We start from the raw sequence: 12,415 nt of genomic DNA, 5'->3' as shown, positions 1-12,415 counted from the left end.
TTTACAGAAAGACGGTCTATCTGGCGACCATCTTGATTAAAACAGCGGGCAATTATTTCCACTCATACAAGTCTTCTCTCTCTTTCATTGGGAAACAGGTATACAACCAAATATAAAAGCATATTTAATATCAAATAAACAGGCATCAGCTTTTAGTATGTGGATTAACTAATGTTTTTAATGCTTTTTTCATTTTATATTTTAATTAGTGATTAGTCTTTTAGTCCTATTGAGGATTGTGGCTTGGGGAGTAATAAATTGACAGTATTTCTAGTTGGTTAATGTAACAGTGCATTAAAATGAGTTGAAATCAATTGTACCTTAAGAGAATGTTTTAACATATTGTCAGTTATAAAATCAACAAACTATATTTTGACCTGCTTTCAGAATGTATTATGACGATATTTCAGTGGCTTTTGTTGGCTGTCACAGTGCTGGACCTCATTTTTTAATGCTGGAAGTAAAGGGTAGGCGGTATGGTAGAGTATTATGGCATTTCCATAGCATCAGTTTCTGACACTGCATCAAAGTGACTAATATTTGCTTTGGTGCAGGCAATATAGGAAATTGCAGAGGGTAGCAAATGCTTGCTACACACACACACACACACAGGCAGTAAATCAGTGTTCATATCCTTTGGCATGCCTTTTCCTGTGCTGATTTCTCCTCCTACTGCTGCTGCTGTGTCTCGGAGAGCCATAAGTGTTTAGGGGAGGAGCAGCTATCCAAACTCTCCCGCTCTACAGATCAGAGCAGTGACATCGAACTGAACACCATGTTGCTCTGCTTAAACATGCTGTTCTCGTACAGCTGATAAAGAGGGACACAAACCTATTTGAACACCTTTATCCACTGGGGCATATGTATCTTTCTTATGTATTTTCCTCAACTGAGTCATTGTGTAATATTATTCTTATTATTTTTATCAAAACATCAATTTAAATAACTCTAATACACTTTTTCGACAATGTAAAACTTCTTTAAATACTACACATGCACCAAGTTTTTCTCTGCTTGCTCTAGCTGCATTCAGCACTTCATTAAGGACACACGGTCTTGTCAGTTTTGCTTAGGACACCATATGCCTTACTCTGAACTGTACAAATGAGCACAATTTTAGCATGTAACTAAATACAGTGTGTAGTCAATATACAACAGGTGTTGTGCTGAATTCTAACACATCTTTATGTAAAAACAGATCATGTGGTGCCAAACATCTCAACTGATCATTATCTGAGGTAAGAGGAACATTTTGTACATATGATTTTTTACTGAGCTGTTTACTATGCCATAATGATTATCAGTATATCAGTTTTCCTGCACAGATTTGATCATATTCTCAGGAAAGCATACAATGACTGGAATGTTACACAGCAAATTCACCATTGTAAAGTCAACACTATTAGTGTTAACACTGTGTGTAACAATTTAACACTCGTCAAAGACTCTCAGTGTTAATTTAACACTAATAATAACAGTGTTGATTAAACAGTGGTGTATTTGCTGTGTATGGAGCAGTTGCCCATGAGTTTAAAGTCAGTGCCAAGCATAGACTATAATGGGATATATCCTGAATTCAGGATTTGAATAACACTGGAATAAGAGATTGAATGTTTTTTTGTGAACCACATTTAATCATCCAACATGAACATTCGTTATCTTCATTCATTATCTGTAACCGCTTATCCAGTTCAGGGTCGCAGTGGGTCCAGAGCCTACCTGGAATCATTGGCTGCAAGGTGGGAACACACCCTGGAGGGGGCGCCAGTCTTTCACAGGGCGACACACAAACACATTCACTCACACCTACACACCAAACTCCTCACAGACAGTCACCCGGAGCGGGTCTTGAACCCACAACCTCCAGGTCCTTGGAGCTGCGTGACTGGAGCTGGAGCTGTGTGCCCAACATGAACATTGTGTGCGTGAATAACATTGAATCCTCACAGGACTATCCAAAAAGCTCTGAAAGAGATGAAAAAAGCCTGTTATTGCCACAACTGACTGACAAACAAATCTAACATACGGCCATATCGTGTATTTGTAAATCTAATCATTTGTTTTGTTTTTATGGAGTTTCTAAGCTGTGCTTATCCCCCAGGCTGGTTAAGTCAGGAGATCCAATACAAATATATTAAATTCACCTCAATTCAGTTCATGTCTATACAGTTTAAATCAGATTTATAGCATAGTCTGTAATGAAAAGGGTGCAAGATTGCAGATGCTGACAATGTGTGATATATAAATTGTTTTGACAGGGGACAATGAAATGTACCAGTAAATAAAAGAAATACAGGCATGCAGTGTTAGTATATCTGATCCAGGCTGTGACTGGCAACAATAACTTTATCAGCGAGGGGAAAAATTAGCTGTCTCACGATGACGGTGCACTTTTCTCTTCTAATCTCATTTCAGTGACAGCCTCACTACTGCACACCACATGCTGTGAAGTGACAGTTTAACCACTCAGCATGCAACATGTACTTGATAATACAGATAAATTGCACAAAAATGCTGAAATGGAAAAAAAAAACTGTGTGGATGTGTTTTACTGTTTATGTTCTGTTTATGTGGTGGCACAGTAATACACCAGGTAGGTACGAAAGTCTCTGCCACATCTCCAGAGTCCTCAGGTTGTGGGATAGATCCTTGCCCCGAGTCACTGCTTATGAGGTGTTTCATGTGTTCTCCCTGTGTTTGTGTGGGGCTCCTCCATGTGCTACTGTTTCTGCCCACAGTCCAGTGAAACTGTTCACGGGTGTGAATGACTGTGCCCTGTCTAGGGTGTGTTCCTACCTTGTGCCAAATGTTTCCAGGTAGAATTTGTTACAGAAAATGAATGAAACAATAAATGACTTATTCTTTTAGGGTGGACACCTGCTTATTTAACTTTTCTTTTTAAATTAATTCTATATCTTCTGTGAAAGCTTTACACCTGGCACTGGAGCTGGGAGGAATTGCTGATATAGGGCCACTGCACCATAAGCATCAGTCACTAAATTTGGAAGATTTGTTGTGCATCACATAAGTTACTCCAGCTTTTCCAACAGTTCCATTCCTCCACAGCCTAATGCTGGAGGGAGTGGGTTTATATCCCTCAAGCCCACTTTAGACTCATGTGCAGCGACTCTAAAGCCCCATACTTCATGTCATGCTTTTCTGTCACATTGCTGCATGTGATTAGTTAATATTAACAAAGGCCTTACCTTGCCTAGAACCCCTCTTAAAAAACAACCACATTAAATAAATGCTTAAATAGTGGGTTGTGTATCTGGTCAATTTATGATCTCCTAAGGCCCTCATTTGAGCCTGGAGTGGGACTACAATTATTAATAATAAACATAGACCCTGTTCCCAGAGTAGGGCAGTAAGAGGCGGTTTTGTTTTGCTTCGCTGTCCTCTTAATTGCCTTGAGGTAAAAGGAAGTGGTCTTTTGTGCAGCAAGTAAGCTCCGGAGAGGGGCCTGAGAGGCTTCAGCTAGAAAACCATGGCTCTGCTGCAGAGCTATAGTGCAGTTCTCATGGTCTTCAGACCAGGATTATATACATAACCCAGACATAACACCAGATGCTTAGTCTATTTTTTCACTCTTAATTGTCAAACCAATGGGCAGACTGTATAACATCAGCTAGGAACTTAATAGTGACACATTTTAATAAGGCAGAATCCCAAACTGGATGGAGGGTCTCTACGGACAGCTGTAGTAAGGATAAATTGGCCATTAAAGCCAGTGGATGTGGTGGTGTGGCTCAGCCCTGCAGCTTATCCTGGATGATTGGGAGGAGTGCTTCATAATGAGGAGCCATTTAGCCGTGATTATTTCCCATCACTTCATTCCAATGCATATCTAAATCATACGGTTGGCAGACGCTCACTTCATTATTTATTTATTTATTTATTTTTTTGCATTTTACCCCTCCATACGCACTTACTCTGTGCCGTGGTGTCAGGTACTGCACTTAATTCTGCACATGGCTGACAGGGCCCTTTAACGTGGCCCCTGACAGAGTGTGGGATGAGAGGAAATGATAGGAGTATTTGTGAAAAAGAGAGAGGTGTGCAGGAGAGTAGTGGAGGCTTCATAACTGCACTCATTCGACAGGCTGCTCCTTGGCCTTTTACCACCACTAGGATCTGCTGTTGAGACACATCTTGACTGGGCTCGTCATGACCCATTTCCATCACTAGAGGCTGCTCACTCTCAGTGCACTTTTTTTCTTTTTTTTCTTTTTTTTCTTGCTTCCTTTTTTTCCCCCCACTGTGTTGATGAAGTCTATCATGGGCAGGTGAAGTGGAGAGGTTGCTTAAAGCTTTGTGCCCTTGTCTCTCTCTCAGTGCATAATCATGACTGCCAGAATATCGGCCCACCCTGCCTGCGTGCCACGTGCTGCCAGTAATGAGAAAATCAGACAAAAAAGAGTGGTTGAGTATCGGACTGAAAGGCAAAGGTGACACAAATGCCTCTATATGGTGGATGCATTAGACTTGGAGATGAGACAGATGGAGGACAGAAGACTGGGAGGTAAGCCTGTATAAACACACACACACACACACACACACACACACACATCCTCAGGATATTAAGTCATACATATGTTTGTGACCTTGTGTGACTATAGGAGCACTTTATAGTTCTAAATTATAAACAGTACTCCATCTATTACTCTGCATACTTCCAATCATTCATTGTCCGTAACTGATTATCCAGTTCAGGGTTGCAGTGGGTTCAGAGCCTACACGGAATCACTGGGTGCAAGGCGGGAACACGCTATGGAGGGGTTGTCAGTCCTTCGCAGGGCAACACACCCTCACACGTTTACTTACACACTCACACCAAAGGGCACTTTTGAGTCGCCAATCCACCTACCAACATGTGAAACTGGAGCACCCGGAGAAAACTCATCCAGACCCAGACAGTCACCCGGAGAGTGGTTCGAACCCAACAACACAAGAGGACGCTGGAGCTGTGTGACAGCAGCACTACCAGCTGCGCTACTGGTGCCGCCCTTATCCTCAATTCACCCTCTTCTTCAATGGTCAGTAACACCACAGAGCAGGTATGATTTGGGTGGTGGGTCATCCTCTGTGCTACAGTGACACTGATGTGATGTTTTTGAGTTAATGTGCCATGTGCTGATATGAATGGATCAGACACAGCAGTGCTGCTGGAGTTTTTAAACACTGCTTCCACTCATTGTCCACTCTGTTAGACACACCTACTTCATTGGTCCACCTCATAGATGTAAAGTCAGAGACTGTAGCTCATCTGTTGCTGCACACTTTGTGCTGGTCGTCCTCTAGTCCTTCATCAGTGAGATATTTTTAGTGGTTGGACAATTTTCAGTTCATTATTTATTTATATTATATGATATTTATTTATCATTTATATATATATATATATATATATATATATATATATATATATATATATATATATATATATATATATATATATATATATATATATATATATATATATATAGTCCCCTCCAGGGTGTATTCCCGCCTTGCGCCCGATGATTCCAGGTAGGCTCTGGACCCCCCGCGACCCTAAATTGGATAAGCGGTTACAGATAATGGATGGATGGATATATATATATATATATATATAACAATGTGTTTGTGTGTGTGTGTGTGTGTGTGTGTGGACTAAGAATATTACCCTCAAATCTATTTTGTTCATTTGAAAATACTATTTGCCCTTTACACTGTATAAACAAATCAATAGAAACTGCCCTAAAATACATTAGTCTTGCAAAGTTAAAAAATATTTTTCCTACAAACTGGATTCCAAAAAAGTTGGGACACTAAACAAATTGTGAATAAAAACTAAATGCAATGATGTGGAGATGGCAAATGTCAATATTTTATTCGGAATAGAACATAGATGACAGATCCAAAGTTTATTCTGAGTAAATGTAACATTTTAAAGAAAAAATATGTTGATTCAAAATTTCATCAACAAATCCCAAAAAAGTTGGGACAAGTAGCAGGAAAAAGGAAATTGAGCATATAACGAACAGCTGGAAGACCAATTAACACTAATTAGGTCAATTGACAACAAAATAAAAAGAGCTTCTCAGAGTGTCAGTGTCTCTCTGAAACTAAGATGGTAAGAGGATCACCAATTCCACCATTGTTGTGCAGAAAGATAGTGCAGCAATACCAGAATGGTGTTACCCAGTGTAAAATAGCAAAGACGTTTAAGTTATCATCATCAATCGTGCATAACATCATCAAAAGTTTCAGAGAATCTGGATCAGTTGCTGTGTGTAAGGGTCAAGGCCGTAAAACTCTACTGGACGCTCGTGATCTCCGGGCCCTTAAACGTCACTGCACCTCAAACAGGAACGCCACTGTCAAGGAAATAACAGAATGGGCTCAGGAATACTTTCAGAAAGCATTGTCAGTGAACACAATCCACCGTGCCATCCGCTGTTGCCAGCTGAAACTCTACAGTGCAAAGAGGAAGCCATTTCTAAGCAAGCTCCACAAGCTCAGACGTTTGCACTGGGCCAGGGGTCTTTTAAAATGGAGTGTGGCAAAATGGAAGACTGTTCTGTGGTCAGATGAGTCACGATTTGAAGTTCTTTATGGAACACTGGGACGCCATGTCATACAGACCAGAGAGGACAAGGATAACCCAAGTTGTTATCAACGCTCTGTTCAGAAGCCTGCATCACTGATGGTATGGGGTTGCATGAGTGCTTGTGGCATGGGCAGCTTGCATGTCTGGAAAGGCACCATTAATGCAGAGAACTATGTTCAGGTTCTAGAACAACATATGCTCCCATCTAGATATTATCTCTTTCAGGGAAGACCCTGCACTTTTCAACAAGATAATGCCAGACCACATTCTGTAGCAATCACAACATCATGGCTACGTAGGAGAAGGATCCAGGTACTGAAATGGCCAGCCTGCAGTCCAGATCTTTCACCTATGGAGAACATTTGGCGCATCATAAAGAGGAAGGTGCGACAAAGAAGGCCCAAGACGATTGAACAGTTAGAGGCCTATATTAGACATGAATGGGAGAGTATTCCTATTTCTAAACTTGAGAAACTGGTCTCCTCTGTCCCCAGACGTCTGAGTGTTGTAAGAAGAAGGGGGGATGCCACACAGTGGTAAAAAATGGTCTTGTCCCAACTTTGTCATGAAATTTTGAATCAACATATGTTTCCTTTAAAATGATACATTCTCTCAGTTTAAACTTTTGATCTGTGATTTGTGTTCTATTCTGAATAAAATATTAGATGTTAGCACCTCCACATCATTGCATTCAGTTTTTATTCACAATTTGTTTATTGTCTCAACTGTTTTGGAATCCGGTTTGTATTTTGAAACTCTTTTTGCAAACACAAGGTTTTCCTCTGATGACAATTTTGTAATAACCCTGTAAAACCCCAAACTTAAACTAAACAACAACCACAAAACCTCTTAAAATACTGAAGGAGCAGGCATATTGGTCCTGAAAATGTACAAAAACAAGCACACACACACACACACACACACACACACACATATATATATATATATATACACACACAAACACACATGTATACCCAGGAGCCCTCGTGCATTTGGCCTGAAGCCTCTGTCTGATTGTATATGCTTGTTTGGCCTCACATAGCTCAGATCCACAAACAGTCGGCCTGTTGTTGAAACGTGCATTCAAACCACTTACCATCTGCCATTTCTCTGTGTGAACTGCCTTTTGAACGTATTGTGGGCTGGTTTATATCTCCACTGAGCCCTGCTGTTCCTCCTCTCGGCACGTCACAGGACATCTCCTCTCCTCTGCTGACTGTAGCTCACTCAGCTCTCCCTGCTGCTGCTGAAGCCTCCCCCGCTCTGTCAGCTAGGCCAGATGTGCCTCCACACACAAACACACACACACACATATACACACAGACCCATTTACACATACACCCTTATTGGAGGCCAGCCTCTGGAAAGGTGTAAGTTGTCACAAGCTCTGGCATATGTGACAGCAGACATCTCTTGACCAAGAGACATAGAGGCAGAGAGACCCACAGAGGCGGAAGGAGAGAGGAGAAGGGGGAGTGTGAGTGAGAGAGCACAGTCTCACTGATGCATCCCACTGTGGCAGCTGGCACTGCTGTGAATACCAACTTTGTGTACTTTTAGCTTTTGTCGCATACAAGAGAAGTGGACAGCCTTCAAAATCTTTTTGTCTCATTTGTCACCAGCCACGACACTGGGACTGACAGTGTTTGCCAAATTAGAAAGTGGTGATGGCCCCGTTAAAGTAAAGTAACAGCTATGAAAAAGCAGATTTTTGATATTGTGTTCCTGATCCTTTTTCCTAGCATATTTCAGCAGGTTTCAGCCACCTCCTTCTGGCAGACAGTGCAGGCACTTGATCACCAAAACAAGACACTTCTGAAGCAGTTTCTTCCCTTCAGCCAGTAATACAGTCAGCTTTCAGCTGTGCTTCAGTGTGGGCTGCATGCTATTGTTTTGTTAATAGACTTTTCAGTATTATACTTTTTGCCAGATACAATAGCCTATTCCATCCCTCTGCTCTATTTGCACTCCTCTGTCTGCAGTCATTTACAGCTCTGTCTGTTCTACATTTCTGCTGCACTTATGCCATTATTTAATGTTCCTTATGCTTTCCTGTTTTCCCCCTGCTGTCTTTTCTTGCACTTTATTGTTAACATATTTGCTTTTTGTTTACTCTTGACCCAGGGCCTGTCTTATGAAGCCAATTTCCATGCTTAGCCTTTAAGCTAAAATTGATCTAACCCTGGGTTTTGCGTGTTGTGATATGGCTACATCACTATGGCACAATATTCTCCACAGTAATATTCTTCAGAACAGCCTAAGAAAAATGTAGATCATAAATAATATTTTGGACAGGTTACTTATCTTTTTGTGATGTTATGGCAATAATCACATGAAAGATAATGCATTTCAGCAGATATAGCATAACAAATCACCGGGATATCAACACTATAAATATAGTTCTAGGATACCTCTCTTCAATCATTTAGACGGACTTCTCCAAAAAATATTTCTCCAAAAATTTGTGCGTATAATACTGAAGAGCAACATAGATTATAACATTTTTATATTATGATTTAGAATTCTATTACTTTCAGTATGCAAACTCATTCATTCATTCATTATCTGTAAGCCTTATCCAGTTCAGGTTCGCGGTGGGTCCAGAGCCTACCTGGAATCATTGGGCACAAGGCGGGAACACACCCTGGAGGGGGCGCCAGTCCTTCACAGGGCAACACACACACACTTACACATTCACTCACACCTACGAACACTTTTGAGTCACCAATCCACCCACCAATGTGTGTTTTTGGACTGTGGGAGGAAACCAGAGCACCCGGAGGAAACCGGAGCACCCGGAGGAAACCGGAGCACCCGGAGGAAACCCACGCGGACACAGGGAGAACACACCAGTATGCAAACTGCTATCCTAAAAGATAGCTGTGGCAATGCTCTAAACATTGCTTTCTGGTTCCACTGTGCTGAATTGTGTTGTGTGGTACTAGAATGTTGTAAATATGTTGGTTAGTGTAGAGGATAGCATTGGGATTTGATTCCCAACCCAATTTAATGTCACAATTATTAATTTATTCATTTTTTTTAAAACCCTTATCCAGTTCAGTGTCACGGTGGGTCTGGAGCTCACTTGGAACCAATGAGCGCAAGGGAGGATCACACCCTGGAGGGAGCACCAGTCCTTCACAGGGCAACACACACTCACACATATGGACATTTTTGAGTCACCAATCCACCTACCAATGTGTGTTTTTGGACTGTGGGAGGAAACCGGAGCACCCGGAGGAAACCCACGCAGACACAGGGAGAACACACCAAACTCATTCTTGCGTTTACAAAACTATCAGCAACAGTTAACACATCAGTTTACTCCTCAACCTTCAGGAACTCAGGTGCGGTGCTCAGTTGGGTGGTGATATTGAGTACCACACTCAGGCCTCTGCACCAAGTTTTACCTGACACAATCCAAACCCATGTTATGAGCGGCCACTGGGACACAGTTCCTAACTTTGGTTGTGTAATTTACAAAAGTTTTTCAAAATGTGGTGATTTACACTGAAACTGTGTAACTGATGGATTAACTCTCAGGACTCTTGTCATGGTTTGACAAGAGAAAAGATGGTACCTTTCACTCTCATTGTCATGGTACTGTAGAATTTTTCAGTCATGGATTGATCACAACTCGATTTTAAGGCCACGGTTGCATTTTTAAGGGGGCATTTACACTGTACTTTCAGTAAATTCAAATGTACATGTTCAGTATCTTTTTTGATGGTGTACATCAGTAATGGAGTTTCACATCATGTTCACTCTAGGTAATGGTGTAAAAGCAATTGTGTAGCTAGTGCAATAGCTAAAAAACATTGGTAGAACAAAACTCCTTATCTGGATCACTGGGAGAAAGCAGTCCTGTCAATTATGGCTTGAGATGGAGTGTGGTTTAGCTCTCCTGCACTTTCTGAAAGCTCTCTGTGGTCTTTTCTTGACCCCTCTCAAGCCCCAGCCCACTAACAGATACGAATGCTTCTGACTCTGATTGACACAGGCTCTCTCCATCTATGTGTGTGTGTGTGTTTATGATGAGATTTAATGTGTGACTATGCCAACAGAACCCTTATGCTGACCTCTCCTGGGGTGTCTATCTCAGAACACATGGGTCATCACACACTCAGAAATGACAAATATCTCTCATCAGAGTGGACAGGCAAGAGGCCAACTGCTCAGCTGCCTGGAACCATACTGTCACTCAAAACAATGCAGATGCTTTTTTTTTTTTTAGCCCTTCGAGTTCAGCTCTTATTTTTACCCCACTGTTTGTCCAGAGACAGGGGCGAGAGACACAGAGAATGAGGAAGAGAGACAGAGATAGACAGAGAGAGAGAATGTGTTTTTAGAGCAGGAAGCCTTTGATCTTGACTTGTGTTTGTTCCTCGACTGATGCACTAGATTTAAATACCGCTCTGCATATAATGCTTGGCTCATGTTCACGCTTCTGCCTGCACTAAGCCAAAACAAGACTCTGAACATTCTTCCTTTCAGCACGTCTTGTCAGCACAATATGTGCCAAATTAGATTTAAATGTATTTTGCTTTATTTATTTTAATTCCACCCACTTCGTCCTATCACCAATCAGGGGTCAGTTTCAAGACTTAGGATGACAATTTTTTGGCTCGTGGATGGTCCTCAGGCCTACAAAAATGTTTGAAATCAGGAACTAATCATGCAGTATCAGTACCTGACATTCTTGTGGCTGAATGCCATCAAATATTCATAGCAATGTTCCAAAATGTATTGTAGGTCTAAGAGTTTCTCAAAATTTTTTAGTTACAACTGCAACAAAGAGGGACACACTCCATATTAATGCCCTTAATTTCATGAGAAATCTAGGGTGAGTGGGTATCCACATACTTTTGGCAAATTCATGTTGCTGTTTGACATATTTGAAAAGTGGGTATCAAATAAGTGGGTATAAATAATTTGGCCAAAATGATTATAGATTATAAATTATTATAGTGCATTTTAAAATAAATTATAACTGAATATTTTTATATTGAGTAATTAATGAACTGAATGTATTAAAATATTAATAAAGTTTTTTTTAAATGCAGCGTATAATGCCTTATTTCTATTACATAATTTTGAACTGTTTATCTTAGCATTTAACAATATAACAAATTAGTCATATAGAAAGTCATCGTATTTCAAATGCACTTTTGAAATATTTGTATTTAATTAAACTGAAGGTCTATACCATTGTTTGCAAAGATATTTGCTACTGTTAAAGTGGCTGTCCTCACTGTGGGCATTGAAAATAAGATGTGACTAGAGTATTGAAGCACTGAAGAACTCCAGTTGTGGGCCGAGTTGTGAAGATTCCAGCTGCTCATATCATTGCTCCGGATGATTCAGAGATAATTAGAAGAGCAGTCTGACCGCATGCAAGTCCAGTACAGGCAACCTGCAGAAAAGAAGTTGGTTCTAAAGTTTAACATAAAAAAGAAATAAAGACACTTGCTTGAAAACATAATTTTTGGTTAAAATTTGTTTAAGCTGTTCTCTTAAGAACAATATTTGTTTACTGTAAACCTAAATCATGAATTTACACACAGTTAAAGGAAAATAATTGGAATATCAAGACAAAATATAATCAAAAAGAATATAAACTATGGGTTCAAGTATGACCTACTTAAACATTTTTCTTCACAAATGCTCTAAATATTCAAAGTACAACACTAAATTACCAGATCGACGACATTTTCGGATGGAATACATCTGTCTCCATGACAGTAATTTTACAGGAGAAGGAAAAAACCTAATCTTGCAATGGAATTGAATGTATGAAAAATTAGATTTAATTCCAAGGAATTGTGG

Source organism: Hoplias malabaricus, chromosome 3 (assembly GCF_029633855.1).
Source record: "Hoplias malabaricus isolate fHopMal1 chromosome 3, fHopMal1.hap1, whole genome shotgun sequence".
In the NCBI taxonomy this organism is placed as follows: Eukaryota; Metazoa; Chordata; class Actinopteri; order Characiformes; family Erythrinidae; genus Hoplias; species Hoplias malabaricus.
Note: the sequence above shows the minus strand (reverse complement) of the source record.